This window comes from Somniosus microcephalus, chromosome 5, assembly GCF_052327205.1.
Source record: "Somniosus microcephalus isolate GS21.2 chromosome 5, FLI_Smic_1.0, whole genome shotgun sequence".
Taxonomy (NCBI): domain Eukaryota; kingdom Metazoa; phylum Chordata; class Chondrichthyes; order Squaliformes; family Somniosidae; genus Somniosus; species Somniosus microcephalus.
The window spans coordinates 322680929-322699511 of NC_140991.1; positions in this window are offsets into that span (position 1 = coordinate 322680929).

Here is an 18583-nt window from a genome sequence, read left to right on the forward strand (position 1 = left end):
TATCTAACCTTCTTTATTTATTTGATTAGTTAATTAATTATTTTTCTCAATTACTTTCATTTTATTAGTTAATTGGTTTATCTAGTTTTAGTTACTAATTTAATAAATTAAACTTACAGCAATTTACAGTTTCTTAGGTAGCTTAGAGACTAAAAAACTGTAATACTCACCAACCAATCACTTACCTGCTGCCCTGTGATGTCACTCGATTTTTTTTTGCTCCCTTTCCTCACTGAGTTTGGGCCTCTCTCTCCTCCGCTCTTTATTCCCCGGTCTCTGCTCCGTCCCCGACCAGGTCCGCTCTCGCTGCTGCTCTCAGTGAGTTTGGGCCTCTCTCTCCTCCGCTCTTTATTCCCCGGTCTCCGCTCCGTCCCCGACCAGGTCCGCTCTCGCTGCTGCTCTCAGTGAGTTTGGGCCTCTCTCTCCTCCACTCTTTATTCCCCGGTCTCCGTTCCGTCCCTGACCAGGTCCGCTCTTGCTGCTGCTCTCAGTGAGTTTGGGCCTCTCTCTCCTCCGCTCCTTATATCCTGGTCTCCGCTCCGTCCCCGACCAGGTCCGCTCTCGCTGCTGCTCTCAGTGAGTTTGGGCCTCTCTCTCCTCTGCTCTTTATTCCCCGGTCTCCGCATCGTCCCCGACCAGGTCCGCTCTCGCTGCTGCTCTCAGTGAGTTTGGGCCTCTCTCTCCTCCGCTCTTTATTCCCCGGTCTCCGCATCGTCCCCGACCAGGTCCGCTCTCGCTGCTGCTCTCAGTGAGTTTGGGCCTCTCTCTCCTCCGCTCTTTATTCCCCGGTCTCTGCTCTGTCCCCAACCAGGTCCGCTCTTGCTGCTGCCCTCGGTGAGGTTAGGCCTCTCTCTCCTCCGCTCCTTATATCCTGGTCTCCGCTCCGTCCCCGACCAGGTCCGCTCTTGCTGCTGCTCTCGGTGAGTTTGGGCCTCTCTCTCCTCCGCTCCTTATATCCTGGTCTCCGCTCCGTCCCTGACCAGGTCCGCTCTCGCTGCTGCTCTCAGTGAGTTTGAGCCTCTCTCTCCTCCACTCCTTATATCCTGGTCTCCGCTCTGTCCCCGACCAGGTCCGCTCTCGCCGCTGCTCTCGCTATTACAGTGTTCACTGTGCAGATTCCATTGGTGAAGACTGCTGCAGCGTAGCCTGTGGAGGAACAGGGCGTCACTGACAGAGTTTAACTGCGCATGTGCGGACACCAGAAATTGCTGTCAGTTCTACCCTGTAATAATGGAGAGCGCTGACAGCCTCGCTGTTATTAGTACAGCAAAATCAGACCATTGTGTATATCGGTTTTCAAAAAGCATGTTTAGATGCTGATCGGGGGCTTGTTAAGAAAATGTCAGCACATAGGATTAAATGAAGTACGGCAACATGAATAAGAAGTTGGTTAAAGGACAGAAAACAGAGAGTGTTTTTTAGACTCAAGAGTTGTGAACAGTGGTGTTCCTTACGGTCAGTGTTGGGATACTGCTCTTCTCAAATATGTACATAGATGATCTGGACTTGGGTATAGGGTGCATAATATCAACATTTTCAATAACACAAAAATACAGAGCACATTTAACTGTGAAGTGGGCTGTAATTGACTTCAGGAGATATCAGATGAAGTAGAATGTGGAGAAATGTGAGGTGATACATTTTAGGAGGAAGAATAAGGAGGCCGTATACACTAAATAGGAAAATGTTAAAAGGAATAGAGGAGCGGAGAGACTTATGAGTTCAGATGCACCAAAAATCAACAGTGGGAGGACAAGTTGTTAAAGCTGTTCCAAAAATCATATGGGGCCCTCGGATTCCATAGGGGTGCTGGTGAGACACTGGTGGAACCCTCAGGGAAACTACATAAATGGATGCCATTTACACCAGTTCTCTGGGAGCTTTGCCGGTCTCATGCTGAAGTTATGGTGGGAGATCAGGAGAACCCCTGTTCAATTTCAGGGCCATTGTGTCCAGTTTTTTTAGGAAGAATACCAAGGCTATGGGAAGGAAGCACTGGATGTCCATAATGATGGTAGGTGGTTCTTCATTTTCTAGAGAATAGTGGATCTGTGGGATAAGTTGCGGGCTTGTGTGGTGAGTGCTGATTCACTGCGTACCTTCAAAAAAGAGCTGGACCGGTTCCTGGCTGGGTGGAGATCATATCATACAAGAGGTAGGCACCAAATAACATAAGCCACGGCCAATGTTTCGATTGCTTAGTGATTGGAGAGATATTTTCTTGATTTTACCCCCTAATTGGCTTTGGGTAGTTTTCCTCTGGTTTGTCGCCTCTCCCAGGAGACTATCTAGGGGATAAAGAGTCTCTTGAAGTGATGCATAGGGCACCACAATTGAATGGGATAGGCTAGATGGACCAGTTGGTCTTTTCCTGTCCAATATTTTCATATCTCCGTATGTTAGGCGATTCAACAAGATGATACCAGGGATTAGGGGCTTAAGTTATGCAGAGAAACTGGGGTTCTTTTCATTAGAAGAGAAAAGATTAACAAATATGTTGGAGAGGCCTAAAATTCTGAGGTCATTGTCATTATGAGGTGAGTTGTGATATTAGCCAATGGTATCTGACTGGGTCAAGCTAAACCCATTGATTGTTACAATGAGTTTAACAGGCAAGGCTTCTTATTTGCATTCTCTTGAAAATGGAAGTAGTTGAAGAATATGATCCCCTAAACACCAGCAAAAAATCCTTGAAAATCCTGTAATCACATGTAATAAAAAATGGAATTCAGCCATCATAAACCAGGTGGCCTAATTATAAATGGAAGGTGTCATGAATTTCAATCTCCAAAACAGCAGTAAAAATCTTGGATCCCATGTAATAAAAATGGAATTTCACTTACTCAATCATTGTAATCGGTGGCTGTAGTTATAATAACCATGCTGCCTCTCTAACCTTCCCAGGAGCGTGAGGCAATACAAGCCTTTTACTTTTACTTATTTTCTGCCTGGTCTCTTCCTGGTGCCATATTCCAGTCTCTGGGCTAGAGAAGTGAGCCTGTTGCCAGGTCTCAGTGAATGCCATTCTGTAACAGTGCTGCTACTGGAAGTGCAGGTGCACGCCTCCCTCCAGTATCGCCCTGCCAAGGAATGGTCTTGCCCCTCTTGTGCTCTTCCCACTGGTTGCCTAGCTGAGGTCAAGGGTTTACTGCATGGGGAATGGTGTGTACAAACCTGAGTCCTGCTGTTCTACGGCACAACGTTCTGGCACACCAATGCGCTGTGCTGCTACATGTCTTGATATGGAGCCTATGAATAGTCTTAGTTTGGTGATGCAGACTGCGTAGAACATTAGCAACACAACTGGGTTCTGGTAAGTTACAATATAGTTTTTGAGGTGACATAAAACAAAGTAAATATTTAAAGGAACAGTCACAAATGCTGTGCTTACACAAGCATAAACCTTGTGAACGTTTTGCTTGATGCATATCAGTTTATGTTAGAGACGTGTGATGGGCTAAAGTGGATTGCACCAAAAATCTAAGCTATTTTGAGTGGCATTCCATGTTTGCATTCCAATGTGCTATGCCATGGAATAGTACAATTCCACACTTGATGTGTTTGCGATCTCAGCCATGCCACTGGGGCGAGGGTGAATGTGAGAGTCAGTTTCAGAAGAAGGGAATAAAAATCTTGGAAAAGTCAAATTAGAAAGCTCCTGTGCAGTCCAGAATGACCAAATGGAGAACAGCATTGGTGACAGTCTGAGAGTTGATCTCCTGTCCGCCCTTTTTTGCGGGACTGGGAGACTTTGAGGAAGTCAAATTATGAAAAATAATAAGCTAATTTACAAATAATAGAAATTAAGCCATTTCCAGGCAAGTCTTGGTCACTATATAATTGATATTCCAATCTTTAGACCCCCATAAATTCAATCCAATGAACATAAGAACATAAGAAATAGAAACAGGAGTCGGCCATACGGCCCTTCGAGCCTGCTCTGTCATTCAATACGATCATGGCTGATCTTCTACCTCAACTCCACTTTCCCGCCCGATCCCCATATCCCTTGATTCCCCATGAATCCAAAAATCGATCGATCTCAGCCTTGAATATACTCAACGATTCAGCATCTGGGGCAGAGAATTCCAAAGATTCACAACTCTCTGAGTGAAGAAATTCCTCCTCATCTCAGTCTTAAACGGCCGACCCCTTATCCTGCGACTGTGACCCCTAGTTCTGAACTCTCCAGCCAGAAATGTAATTGCATCAGAAATTAGCATATATTTGATTAAATATAATTATGAATTTGCTGAAGTTCACCAAATCACAATCAAAATAGATAAAAACTTAATTTATTTCCCAAATTAGACTGAGCTGTGATTAACCTGATCTTAAGCCTTTTAAGACTTCTGCTCCACAACTCCCTGTAGGGAAATGGTTTAAATCGACACATCCTAGGGTCACTGCAGGGTAAAAGTGGCTACCTGCAAATCCCTGTCTCCTGCTAAATGATCAAGGTCAGAAAAAACAATAGGAAACGACTGATTTTCTTCCTCTTGTAATGATCAGTAACCTGTCATTCTGGAATGGTACACTAGGTGGTGCTGTATGTATATAAGAGTGGGATACCCACGATGCACCAGGCTACCCACAAGGCAGCAGTCAAGATGGATGCCTTTACAGATACTGTACCTAGTCCACATGTGCTCAATAAAGTGTCTAGCAAAAGCTAGCTGTTCTTGATAAAAACGGCTAGTTATTAATGAACATAACACCTCTTGTTAAAATATTTTAGACTTTGAAATGTGACATCTGAAATGTGATGAATACATGCCAGATACTAGACTTTAGATTATCAAGATATTGAGGGCATTGGTTATCGTCTATGTGGTATATTTTTGCACCTCCATTTTCTCCTTTCCTCTCCTGAATGGACTGATTGATGCTGGAGAACAGTTCCATCATTGTTGGCCAACCTCTAGTTCCTTGCCCAAGTACCATTCTTCAACAGGCAATTCCAGCAGGTTCCTTGACCAATGGGACCAGCCAAGCTTGATCCACTCCTCATCCAACATCAACGTGTGCACTACCCAGCAGGGAGCACTGGATAACCTGACTGAGTTCCCCTCCCATCAGGTCAGAGGTACTGAGGTCAACAGTAACACCCCAGTTGCAATCCTGTCTGAGATCAGTGAAGAACATAGGAGCTTGGGAACAGGAGTCAGTCATTTAGCCCCTTGAGCCTGTTTTGCAGTGAGGTGAGCACAGGTCAAGGATCAAACCATAGCCTCTCCTGGTTTTATGACTTGGTTCCATACTGGGCACCTCATTCACAAAATGACCAATTAGGGCAGTGCATCAGGTTTATATTGAATCAGCAGTTGTTAGAAACATCAAAATAATATCTAGATATAAATCTAAGAATCAGATTAGCAGAAGCACAGTGAGGTCGCTAGATTTTCTGTATCGATTTGACAATATTTCACATTTTGTTCGATGGCTTTTCAGCTTAATTACGGCATATCTAAGTGTTGGTGACAGGTGCAATGTTGAAATATATTATTGCCCAAAGGAGTACAAGGTAGGACTGATCTGGCAATGTAAGATGAAATCAATTTAAGGGCTATAAAAAAGCAGCCTATTCAAAACTTTACTTGCTCTTACATCACCTTATCCTCCTTGTAACTGTTCATTTCCATAGTTCCTACATCAACAGTTAGACACAGGAAAAGGTCAGTGATTCCTATGTGATTACAACTTTTAATGCTGCAGGTTAATTTATGGACTAAAACATTTCCTCCACTGAAGGGAAGCTGCATTTGCCCTCAGTGTGAGATTGAATATTTTCCTGCACTCTTGTGCAACTATTCCTCTCCGTGTCCGCCCCTGTAGCTGGGACTTACATGGAGGTTTGGAACTGAACCTCCTTCCCTTTTCCTATTGCATCTGTTCCTCCTTAAAGAGGAATGAAAGTCTAGGCACAGCATTGTGAGTAAACAATGCTCCCCTCGACGTTCCTGATGCTTTAATATTCCCATTACATTCAATTTTCCTCCCCAGAAAGCTTTTCTGCTATTACCCAACCCACAATTAGACGGGCTGTAAAGCGGGCAGCCGACCCGATAGGTTAGGGTAAAATTTGGGGCTGAAATCTCCCTTTCTTTCGCAATGGCTGTACATGCATGAAGTGAAAAATCACTTCTTTGTCAAATTGGAATATATTTGGCAACACGGAATAAATCAATTTTTTTTTAGTTTACTTTTATGCTTATTTAAATCTTCCTTTGTGTTAGCCCATCACAACCATGTTCTTAAATGTTTTATTCGTTTATGGGATGTGGGCATTGCTGGCAAGGCCAGCATTTATTGCCCATCCTTAATTGCCCTTGAGAATATGGTGGTGAGCCGCCTTCTTGAGCCGCTGCAGTCCATGTGGTGAAGATACTCCCAACAGTGCTGTTAGGGAGGGAGTTCCAGAGTTTTGACCCAGCGATGGTGAAGGATTGGCGATATACTTCCAATAACTTGGAGGTGGTAGTGTTCCCATACTCCTGCTGCCCGGCCAGGCTGCGGCCACAGCACCATGGCACCCTGGTGGGCTAGTGGAGGCCATCAGATGGCCTGCAGAGTGTGCAGCAGCCCTCCCCTTTAATGGAAGGGGAGGGGCGCTAAAACATGTCAGCGCTAAGCGGAGCGGCTGCGTAGCGCTCTGGTGCTACCACGCTTTGCGCCCCACGCACCGCCCTGAAAGGAAGTGGAGCGCCCGAGATTGTGCTTTGCTTTCTCGCCGGGGTGGTAAGCCCAATTTAGCTGCCATGGTGGTACTCCTGCCCCGGGCGCTAAATATGAGCCACTAATTTGGTTACCGCCCCCAAACGGGACGTAACTGAATCTCGCCCCCTTCCTCTCGCCGAATGTCTTGTGGGCCAGGAGGAGCAGGAGTGCTGCTTTCAGAATTCCCTCAAGGAGTCCTTGGACCTTCCCAAACCCCGATTTCCCCGATCTTTGGGGAATCCCCAGCACGCCTGTCCCCTTGATCACTGAAAAAATAATCTCCCCACAGGTCCCCGGCAGCGGCCAAATTCCCATTCCTTCCTGCCGACCAAGTAGTCAATCTGTCCAGGTGTTGGACGGGACTCAGCAGTGATCTGACTGTTAAGGTCGGCAGGGCTTCCATGTCCCTGACCTCGCCAGGTTCGTCGCCCACTCCTAGGCTCCCGCTCATCCTTCCTGGCACCAGAGCCTTAGAGAAGAAATGGGCCGCTGTCTCTGATGACCGTGTTGAACTACTGCTTGAAACAATCCAGAAAAGACATTTTTGTGCATTAAGTACTCCTTCCCCCAGTGATATCAAGGTATCCAGAATTACCATATTCATGATGTCACTGGAATATCAAGATGCATAAAACACAGTAACATAGAGTAACTGAAACACCAAAGCATCATCCCAACAGCATTTAGCAACATGAGCTAATTTTGGAGAATGTTGGCCCGGAATTTATGGTCAGCGGTGAAACAAAGGCACTCGCCATTGGCCCCGAAGTAAGCTTTGCGCAAGGATCTCGCGATCTCTGTGGCGAGAAGTTCGGCTTTTGCGATGCGTAATTGAAATCAACAGAGTATAGTGGGGAATCCCTAATACGAGCTGCTGTGATGTCAAAAAGCAGCCAATCACAATGCAGGATTCCCACAGACAGCAAACCAGGAAGTGGGTAAGCTCCTTTGATTCTAACTTTTTAGAGAGCAAAACAAAGATTGGGGCTCTCACACGGGGAAAAGGCAAACCTGAAATAAAGATGGACAAATTAAAAAAAAAAATTCTGATGGTAGGTCACCGACCTGAAACATTAACTCTGTTTCTCTCTCCACAGATGCTGCCTGACCTGCTGAGTATTTCCAGCATTTTCTGTTTTTATTTCGGATTTTCAGCATCCGCAGTATATTGCCTTTGTTCTGAATCAGGGTGTATCAGGGTGGTCCTGCCATATGCCACGATGGAGGGAGTCCTCAGTGTGAAGACTCCACAAGGACTGTGTGGTGGTCACTCCTGCCACTACCGTCATGGACTAATGCTTTTCAACAGGTAGATATGTGAGTAGATTATTCCCTTGCATTGGTTCTCTCACCACCTGCCACAGGTCCGATCTGGCAGCAATGTCCTTCAGGACTTGGCCAGTTCAGTCAGCGGTGGTACTACCGAGCCATCCTCGGTGATGGACATTGAAAAGCATAAAAAACAAATGAAGAGTTTACAGTACTCCTGGTGGTCACTCCTACCAGGAGGGCTGGTCATCACCAGTCTTCACACTGAGGACTTCCTCCATCATGGCATGTGGCAGGACCACCCTGATACACCCTGATTCAGATTACCGTACAGTTACTTTTATAATAATTTATGCTTTTCATGACCCCCAGAATACTTATTTTCTCCTAACATCATTTACATTTGGAGTCCCGCAGCAGAACAGTGGGAAATGATGTGCAGGATTGACTCAGCAACAGGTTCATATTAAACTGAAGTGCCTGCCTGTTTGAGATGGATACATCGGCCAGCTCTGATCCTGCTCGCCAGCAAATGTATCGGCACTCGAAGTTGGCATATTTCCAGTGGAGCAAAGCTTCTGTTCACTCTCTAATACCGGCCAGAACACTGCCTGAAAATTGAACAATAACATTAAGACAAGTCAGCCTCTGATCTCTGTCTTGTGACCTTGGCTGGAAAATGTTGTCATTCGCTGAGGACAGGATTGGTCTTTCTGTGATGCTGTGGCTGAATAGCTAGACAACATTCATTATCTAGGCTCACACATGAAGTACCAGAGATTGGCCAGCACTCGTACAACTACCCGAAGATATCAGTGCCGTGAGGATAAAATTAGAATATAAAAAACAAATTCTTTAATTGAAAAGGCAGATTTTTTTTTCTGATTACACACAAAAAAAGCATTTGGAGTTTCCTTGGAGTTGCCCAGTGAAAGTGATGTGGATCGGTGTCGATGGATTTCCTGGAATCATTTGTTAAGGCTGCGTGGCTCCCACATTCTGTCACATTTACTTAAGGAATACTCACATAGAATTATAGATTATTGACAGTGTGTATTAGCATAGTGCCTTATGATGCTTCTTAGAAATATCTAAGTGGCTTCGCTAAGCAAACATGGCAACCATTTGGCAAGATTCCACAAGCAACAATGAGGCGAACAACAAGTTAATCTGTTTTGGCGCTGGTAATTGAGGGAGGCCAAGACACCAAACCAAATGAGATCTTTAATGGCCAACTAGAGAACTGAAACAGGAAGACTGTACCCAGTCTAATATCTTCTCTGATGATGTAGAACTGGAATGTCAGCCTAGATTACGAGTTCATGTCATGAATGGGACTTGGGCCCACAACCTTCTAACCAAAGGCAAGAGTGCTAACAATTGAGCTAAGCTGCTGCTTGGTCCTGGATTTGATCACTGGTCTGTGTGGACTTTGCTGATCTTGACTGGAGTAGGACTCAGTAATGAAGTCAATGCCCTGAAGACTCTTGCTCTTGACTGCTCTCTGGTGACCCCTGCTGGGAAGTGTGTGCTTGTGACTGTTGGGTAAGGACAGGACCAGATTTGGCTGATAGACCATCCAGTCGAATGTTCTGTCGATAAACAATGTCGAGGTTCACAGATGGAGAATGACCCCTTGGGTATAATGATAGAGGGGCACCAGCAAACCTAGAACTATATTCCCAGTATAAGTTGCTGTCTTTCAGGAGAGAAGGGAGGGAATGGAAAATTCATTGATGATAATAGAGCTGAAATGTCATTAAATGGAGACTGTAACAGGCTATTTTAATGCCACTGATCTCACAAATCTTCTGAAAAACAACCTCACAGAGCAATATACGCAGAGTTTTCAGGAATGTGTAATAAGTGAATTCTGACAGTTACAAAGGACATGCTAAGATCCCTGCAATTGCTGTAATTGGCAGGTTTATGTGAGAAACAGTTCACAAAGTAAAAGGCCTTGTTTTGAAAATGCAAGATGTAAAAATATTAAATCAGCAGCATATTTACTTCTAAACCACCCATGACATTTCTAGGCTTGTATTGGCCTAAATTTTCATCCCACTAATTAAAGGCAGGTGGTGTTTATCTTGAAGGATGAGCCTCCAGCACTTAAATACCGACTCGTCAGACAGCCTGCAGTCTATTCGCTGGCCAGGATTGCTTGCATCTGCCTCAGAGAGACATGACCACTCAATCTATCAATGAAATGTGATCACACGGTATTGCGCAAAATTAAAAAAATGCTTAATCTTTGAAAAACGCACACATATACAGAATTAGGCATGTCAGGATATCTGTGCTCCTCTAATTCTGCCCTCTTGAGCATCCCTGATTATAATCGCTGCACCATTGGCGGCCGTGCCTTCAGCTGCCCGGGCCCTAAGTTCTGGAATTCCCTCCCTAAACCTCTCCGCCTCTCCACCTCTCTCTCCTCCTTTAAGACACTCCTTAAAACCTACCTCTTTGACCAAGCTTTTGGTCACCTGCCCTAATTTCTCCTTATGTGACTCGGTGTCAAATTTTTTGTCTTATACTGTAATACTTCTGTGAAGCGACTCGGGATGCTTTACGATATTAAAGTCGCTTTATAAATACAAGTTGTTGTTGTTGATGAAGGTGAGTGGGTGGCCCACACAAGTTCCCAGTGAAGACGAAGGTTTCTCCAATACTTTCTTAAGAGGGGCATTATAGACATAGACATAGACATAGAAGATAGGAGCAGGAGTAGGCCATTCGGCCCCTCGAGCCTGCTCCGCCATTCAATACGATCATGGCTGATCATCCGAATTCAGTACCAGGTCCCTGCTTTCTCCCCATACCCCTTGATCCCTTTAGCCTCAAGAAATATATCCAACTCCTTCTTGAATATATTTAATGAATTGGCTTCTACTGCCTTCTGTGGTAGAGAATTCCACAGGTTCACCACTCTCTGGGTGAAGAAATTCCTCCTCATTTCTGTCCTAAATGGCTTACCCCTTATCCTTAGACTGTGACCCCTGGTTCTGGACTCCCCCGCCATTGGGAACATCCTTCCTGCATCTAGTCTGTCCAGTCCTGTCAGAATTTTATACGTTTCAATGAGATCCCCTCTCATTCTTCTAAACTCCAGCGAGTATAAGCCCAATCGTCCCAATCTCTCCTCATATGTCATTCCTGCCATCCCAGGTATCAGCCTGGTGAATCTTCGCTGAACTCCTTCCATGGCAAGAACATCCTTCCTCAGATAAGGCGACCAAAACTGCACACAATGCTCAAGATGTGGTCTCACGAAGGCCCTGTACAACTGCAGCAAGACATCCTTGTTCCTGTACTCAAACCTTCTCGCTACGAAGGCCAACACACCATTTGCCTTCTTAACCGCCTGCTGCACCTGCATGCTTACCTTCAGTGACTGGTGCACAAGGACACCCAGGTCTCGTTGCACTTCTCCTTCTCCCAATCGATTGCCATTCAGATAATAATCTGCCTTCCTGTTTTTGCCACCAAAGTGGATAACCTCACATTTATCCACGTTATATTGCATCTGCCATGCTTTTGCCCAATCACCCAACCTGTCCAAATCATCCTGGAGTTTCTCGGCATCCTCCTCACAGCACACACACCCACCCAGCTTTGTGTCGTCTGCAAATTTGGAGATATTACATCTAGTTCCCTTGTCTAGATCATTAATATATATTGTGAATAGCTGGGGTCCAAGGACTGATCCCTGCGGTACCCCACTAGTCACTGCCTGCCAAACGGAAAAAGATCCGTTTATTCCAACTCTTTGCTTTCTGTCTGCCAACCAGTTCTCTATCCAAGTCAACACCTTGCCTTAACTTTACACGCTAATCTCTTATGCGGGACCTTATCAAACGCCTTCTGAAAGTCCAAATACACCACATCCACTGGTTCTCCTTTATCTATTTTACTAGTTACATCCTCAAAAAATTCCAGTAGATTAGTCAAGCATGATTTACCTTTTGTAATTCCATGTTGACTTTGTCCGATCCTGCCACTGTTTTCCAAGTGGTCTGCTGTTACACCTTTTATAATGGACTCTAGCATTTTCCCCACTACCAATGTCAGGCTTACCGGTCTGTAAATCCCCGTTTTCTCTCTACCACCTTTTTTGAATAGTGGGGTAACATTAGTTACCCTCCAATCCATGGGTACTGTTCCAGATTCCATCGAATGTTGGAAGATGATCAGCAATGCATCTACTATTTCTAGGGCCACTTCCTTAAGTACCCTAGGATGTAGATTATCAGGCCCTGGGGAGTTATCCGCCTTCAATCCCATCAATTTCCCTAACACCATTTCCCTACAAATACTGATTTCTTTCAGTTCCTCCCTTTCATCAAACCCTATGTTCCCCGACATCTCTGGGAGGTTATTTGTGTCCTCCTTTGTGAAGACAGAACCAAAATATGTATTTAATTGGTCTGCCATTTCTTTGTTCCCCATTATAAATTCCCCTGATTCTGACTGCAAGGGACCTACGCTTGACTTCACCAATCTTTTTCTCTTCACATATCTATAAAAGCTTTTACAGTCAGTTTTTATGTTCCCTGAAAGCTTACTCTCATATTCTATTTTCCCCTTTTTCCTTAATCCCTTTGCCCTCCTTTGTTGAATCCTAAACTGCTCCCAATCCTCAGGTTTACTGCTTTTTCTGACCAATTTATATGTCCTCTCCTTGGATCTTATGCTATCCCTAAATTCCCTTGTTAGCCACGGTTGAGTCACCTTTTTTGTTTTATTTTTATGCCAAACTGGGATGAACAAATTCTATAGTTCATCCGTGCGGCCTTTGAATGTTTGCCATTGCCTATCCACCGTCAACCCTTTGAGTGACATTCCCCAATCAATCCTACCCAACTCACGCCTCAGACCATCGTAGTTTTCTTTATTTAAATTCAGGACCCTAGTCTCTGAGTCAACTACTTCATTCTCCATCTTAATGAAGAATTCGATCATATTATGATCGCTCTGACCCAAGGGGCCTCGTACAACAAAATTGCTAATTAATCCTTTCTCGTTACATAATACCCAGTCTAAGATGGCCTGATCTCTGGTTGGTTCCTCGACATATTGGTCCAGGAAACCATCCCGTAAACACTCCAGGAATTCCTCCTCCACAGTATTGTTACTAATTTGGTTAGCCCAATCTATATGTAGATTAAAGTCACCCATGATGACTGCTGTGCCCTTATTGCACGCTTCTCTAATTTCCCTTTTAATGCCATTCCCAACCTCTGCATTACTGTTTGGAGGTCTGTATACCACTCCCACTAACGTTTTCTGCCCCTTGGTATTTCTCAGTTCTACACATACAGATTCCACATCATCAGAGCTAATATCCTTCCTTACAATTGTGTTAATCACTTCTTTTACCAGCAATGCTACCCCACCTACCTTTCCTTTTTGCCTATCTTTCCTGAATATTGAATACCCCTGGATGTTGAGTTGCCAACCTTGGTCACCCTAGAGCCATGTTTCCGTAGTCCCAATCAAATCATATTCGTCGACCTCTATTTGCACAGTTAATTCATCCACCTTATTACGAATGCTCCTCGCATTAAGACACAAGGCCTTCAGGCTTGTTTTTTTAATGCTCTTAGACCTATTAGAATTATTATTTACTGTGGCCATGTTTGATTTAAACCGTTGATTTATCTGACTGCCACTTTTGTTTTCCTCCTTCCTATCTTTTGCTTTTATCTTTGTTTCCCTTTCCTCTGTCTCCCTGCTCAGGTTCCCAACCCCCTGCCATTTTAGTTTAAACCCTCCCCCAGAGCACTAGCAAACACTCCCCCTAGGACATCAGTCCCAGCCCTGCCCAGGTGCAAACCGTCCGGTTTGAACTGGTCCCACCTCCCCCAGAACCGGTTCCAATGTCCCAGGAATTTGAATCCCTCCCCCAACACCACTCCCCTAGCCATGTATTCATCTGAAATATCCTTCTATTTCTACTCTGACTAGCACGTGGCACTGGTAGCAATCCTGAGGTCCTATTTTTTAATTTACCTCCTAACTCCCTATATTCAGCTTTTAGGACCTCATCCTGTTTTTTACTTATATCGTTGGTACCTATATGCACCACGACAACTGGCTGTTCACCCTCCCCTTCCAAAATGTTCTGCAGCCGCTCTGAGACATCCTTGACCCTGGGACCTGGGAGGCAATACCTGACTGTGCGGGAGACCCATATTGTCGGGTGCTGTGATTGTGCACATGATGGGGATGGGGGACAGGGGGGTGGAAAGAGGGATTGTGCACCAGGCATGCGCTAGCCTCATTAAGGTGTCAAAATATATTAATGAATATTGGCCCCATATGGTGGTCTACTTTTGCCATTCTATTTACTGTTTTACATACCACTATAAGATCCCCTCTCAGTGCCTCCTTTCAAAGTTGACGAGTCCCAGTTGCTTTTTAAAAAATCCTCTCTTGCTGAATTCTAGCTGAATATTGGGGCTAATACGGAGTTTTGCCAATTCATTTCAGTGTTGAGTAGTGCTTTGTGCAGTAAAAGGGAAAGCAATAGTAGGATCTGTGTTCCAAAAACCTGAACCCAAAGTAAAACAATCATTTTATAGAAGTAAGGTGGTCTTATGAAACTTAGTTGGATAAGAATTTGACAATTGTTATACAATGATAAAAGATACTTGGAAAGATACTCGAATATAATCCAACAACCATTGAAGAACAGAGCTAAAAAAAATTAAATATTGTGTCTATTGTATCATTTCATCATAACAGATTGATAGAGTCATGGGCTAGAATTTTCCAGGGCCGTGGAGGCGGGAATGGAGGCTTGTGGGGTGAGGAAGAAGAAGCAGAAAAAGGAGAAGGAGAAGGTGAAGTCCGGAGGGTGAAGAAGAAGAAGCAGAAGAAGGAGAAGGAGAAGGTGAAGTCTGGAGGGTGAAGAAGAAGAAGCAGAAGATGGAGAAGGAGAAGGTGAAGTCTGGAGGATGAAGAAGAAGAAGCAGAAGATGGAGAAGGAGAAGGTGAAGTCTGGAGGGTGAAGAAGAAGAAGCAGAAGAAGGAGAAGGAGAAGGTGAAGCCTGGAGTGTGAAGAAGAAGAAGCAGAAGAAGGAGAAGGAGAAGGTGAAGTCTGGAGGGTGAAGAGGAAGAAGCAGAAGAAGGAGAAGGAGAAGGTGAAGTCTGGAGGGTGAAGAAGAAGAAGCAGAAGATGGAGAAGGAGAAGGTGAAGTCTGGAGGATGAAGAAGAAGAAGCAGAAGTTGGAGAAGGAGAAGGTGAAGTCTGGAGGGTGAAGAAGAAGAAGCAGAAGAAGGAGAAGGAGAAGGTGAAGCCTGGAGTGTGAAGAAGAAGAAGAAGCAGAAGAAGGAGAAGGAGAAGATGAAGTCTGGAGGGTGAAGAGGAAGAAGCAGAAGAAGGAGAAGGAGAAGGTGAAGTCTGGAGGGTGAAGAAGAAGAAGCAGAAGAAGGAGAAGGAGAAGGAGAAGTCTGGAGGGTGAAGAAGAAGAAGCAGAAGAAGGAGAAGGAGAAGGTGAAGACTGGAGGGTGAAGAAGAAGAAGCAGATGAAGGAGAAGGAGAAGGTGAAGTCTGGAGGGTGAGGAAGAAGAAGCAGAAGAAGGAGAAGGAGAAGGTGAAGTCTGGAGGGTGAAGAAGAAGAAGCAGAAGAAGGAGAAGGAGAAGGTGAAGTCTGGAGGGTGAAGAAGAAGCAGCAGAAGAAGGAGAAGGAGAAGGTGAAGTCTGGATGGTGAAGAAGAAGAAGCAGAAGTAGGAGAAGGACAAGTTGAAGTCTTGAGGGTGAAGAAGAAGAAGCTGAAGGAGGAGAAGAAGGTGATGTCTGGAGGGTGAAGAAGAAGAAGCAGAAGAAGGAGAAGGAGAAGGTGAAGTCTGGAGGGTGAAGAAGAGGCAGCAGAAGAAGGAGAAGGAGAAGGTGAAGTCTGGAGGGTGAAGAAGAAGAAGCAGAAGAAGGAGAAGGAGAAGGTGAAGTCTGGAGGGTGAAGAAGATGACGCAGAAGAAGGAGAAGGAGAAGGTGAAGACTGGAGGGTGAAGAAGAAGAAGCAGAAGAAGGAGAAGGAGAAGGTGAAGTCTGGAGGGTGGAGAAGAAGAAGCAGAAGAAGGAGAAGGAGAAGGTGAAGTCTGGAGGGTGAAGAAGAAGACGCAGAAGAAGGAGAAGGAGAAGGTGAAGTCTGCAGGGTGAAGAAGAAGAAGCAGCAGAAGAAGGAGAAGGAGAAGGTGAAGTCTGGAGGGTGAAGAAGATGAAGCAGAAGAAGGAGAAGGAGAAGGTGAAGTCTGGAGGGTGAAGAAGAAGAAGCAGAAGAAGGAGAAGGAGATGGTGAAGTCTGGAGGGTGAAGAAGATGACGCAGAAGAAGGAGAAGGAGAAGGTGAAGACTGGAGGGTGAAGAAGAAGAAGCAGAAGAAGGAGAAGGAGAAGGTGAAGTGTGGAGGGTGAAGAAGAAGAAGCAGAAGAAGGAGAAGGAGAAGGTGAAGCCTGGAGGGTGAAGAAGAAGAAGCAGGAGAAGGAGAAGGAGAAGGTGAAGTCTGGAGGGTGAAGGAGAAGGAGAAGAAGCAGAAGAAGGAGAAGGAGAAGGTGAAGTCTGGAGGGTGAAGAAGAAGCAGAAGAAGGAGAAGAAGAGGGAGAAGAAGAAGGTGAAGTCTGGAGGGTCAAGAAGAAGAAGCAGCAGAAAGAGAAGTCTGGAGGGTGAAGAAGAAGAAGCAGAAGAAGGAAAAGTATAGAAGGAGAAGCCTGGAGCGTGAAGAAGAAGAAGCAGAAGTAGGAGAAAGAGAAGGTGAAGTCTGGAGGCTGAAGAAGAAGAAGCAGAAGATGGAGAAGGAGAAGGTGAACTCTGGAGGTTGAAGAAGAAGAAGCAGCAGAAGGAGAAGTCTGGAGGGTGAAGAAGAAGAAGCAGAAGAAGGAGAAGGAGAAGGTGAAGCCTGGAGGGTGAAGAAGAAGAAGCAGAAGTAGGAGAAGGAGAAGGTGAAGTCTGGAGGGTGAAGGAGAAGGAGAAGATGCAGAAGAAGGAGAAGGAGAAGGTGAAGTCTGGAGGGTGAAGAAGAAGAAGCAGAAGAAGGAGAAGGTGAAGTCTGGAGGGTGAAGAAGAAGAAGCAGAAGAAGGAGAAGGTGAAGTCTGGAGGGTGAAGAAGTAAATGTAGAAGAAGGAGAAGGTGAAGACTGGAGGGTGAAGAAGCAGAAGCAGAAGAAAGAGAAGGAGAAGGTGAAGTCTGGAGGGTGAAGAAGAAGAAGCAGAAGTAGGAGAAACAGAAGGTGAAGTCTGGAGGGTGAAGAAGAAGAAGCAGAAGAAGGAGAAGAAGAGGGAGAAGAAGAAGGTGAAGTCTGGAGGGTGAAGAAGAAGAAGCAGAAGAAGGAGAAGGAGAAGGTGAAGTCTGGAGGGTGATGAAGAAGAAGCAGAAGAAGGAGAAGGTGAAGTCTGGAGGATGAAGAAGAAGAAGCAGAAGAAGGAGAAGGTGATGTCTGGAGGGTGAAGAAGAAGAAGCATTAGAAGGAGAAGGAGAAAGTGAAGTCTGGAGGGTAAAGAAGAAGAAGGAGCAGAAGGAGAAGTCTGGAGGGTGAAGAAGAAGAAGGAGCAGAAGGAGAAGTCTGGAGGGTGAAGAATAAGAAGCAGAAGTAGAAGAAAGAGGCGGTGAAGCCTGGCGGCTGAAGAAGAAGCAGCAGAAGATGGAGAAGGAGAAGGTGAATTCTGGAGGGTGAAGAAGAAGAAGCAGCAGAAGGAGAAGTCTGGAGGGAGAAGAAGAAGAAGCAGAAGAAGGAGAAGGATAGAAGGAGAAGTCTGGAGCGTGAAGAAGAAGAAGCAGAAGATGGAGAAGGAGAAGGTGAAGTCTGGAGGATGAAGAAGAAGAAGCAGAAGTTGGAGAAGGAGAAGGTGAAGTCTGGAGGGTGAAGAAGAAGAAGCAGAAGAAGGAGAAGGAGAAGGTGAAGCCTGGAGTGTGAAGAAGAAGAAGAAGCAGAAGAAGGAGAAGGAGAAGGTGAAGTCTGGAGGGTGAAGAGGAAGAAGCAGAAGAAGGAGAAGGAGAAGGTGAAGTCTGGAGGGTTAAGAAGAAGAAGCAGAAGAAGGAGAAGGAGAAGGTGAAGTCTGGAGGGTGAAGAAGAAGAAGCAGAAGAAGGAGAAGGAGAAGGTGAAGACTGGAGGGTGAAGAAGAAGAAGCAGATGAAGGAGAAGGAGAAGGTGAAGTCTGGAGGGTGAAGAAGAAGAAGCAGAAGAAGGAGAAGGAGAAGGTGAAGTCTGGAGGGTGAAGAAGAAGAAGCAGAAGAAGGAGAAGGAGAAGCTGAAGTCTGGAGGGTGAAGAAGAAGCAGCAGAAGAAGGAGAAGGAGAAGGTGAAGTCTGGATGGTGAAGAAGAAGAAGCAGAAGTAGGAGAAGGACAAGTTGAAGTCTGGAGGGTGAAGAAGAAGAAGCAGAAGAAGGAGAAGGAGAAGGTGAAGTCTGGAGGGTGAAGAAGATGACGCAGAAGAAGGAGAAGGAGAAGGTGAAGACTGGAGGGTGAAGAAGAAGAAGCAGAAGAAGGAGAAGGAGAAGGTGAAGTCTGGAGGGTGGAGAAGAAGAAGCAGAAGAAGGAGAAGGAGAAGGTGAAGTCTGGAGGGGGAAGAAGAAGACGCAGAAGAAGGAGAAGGAGAA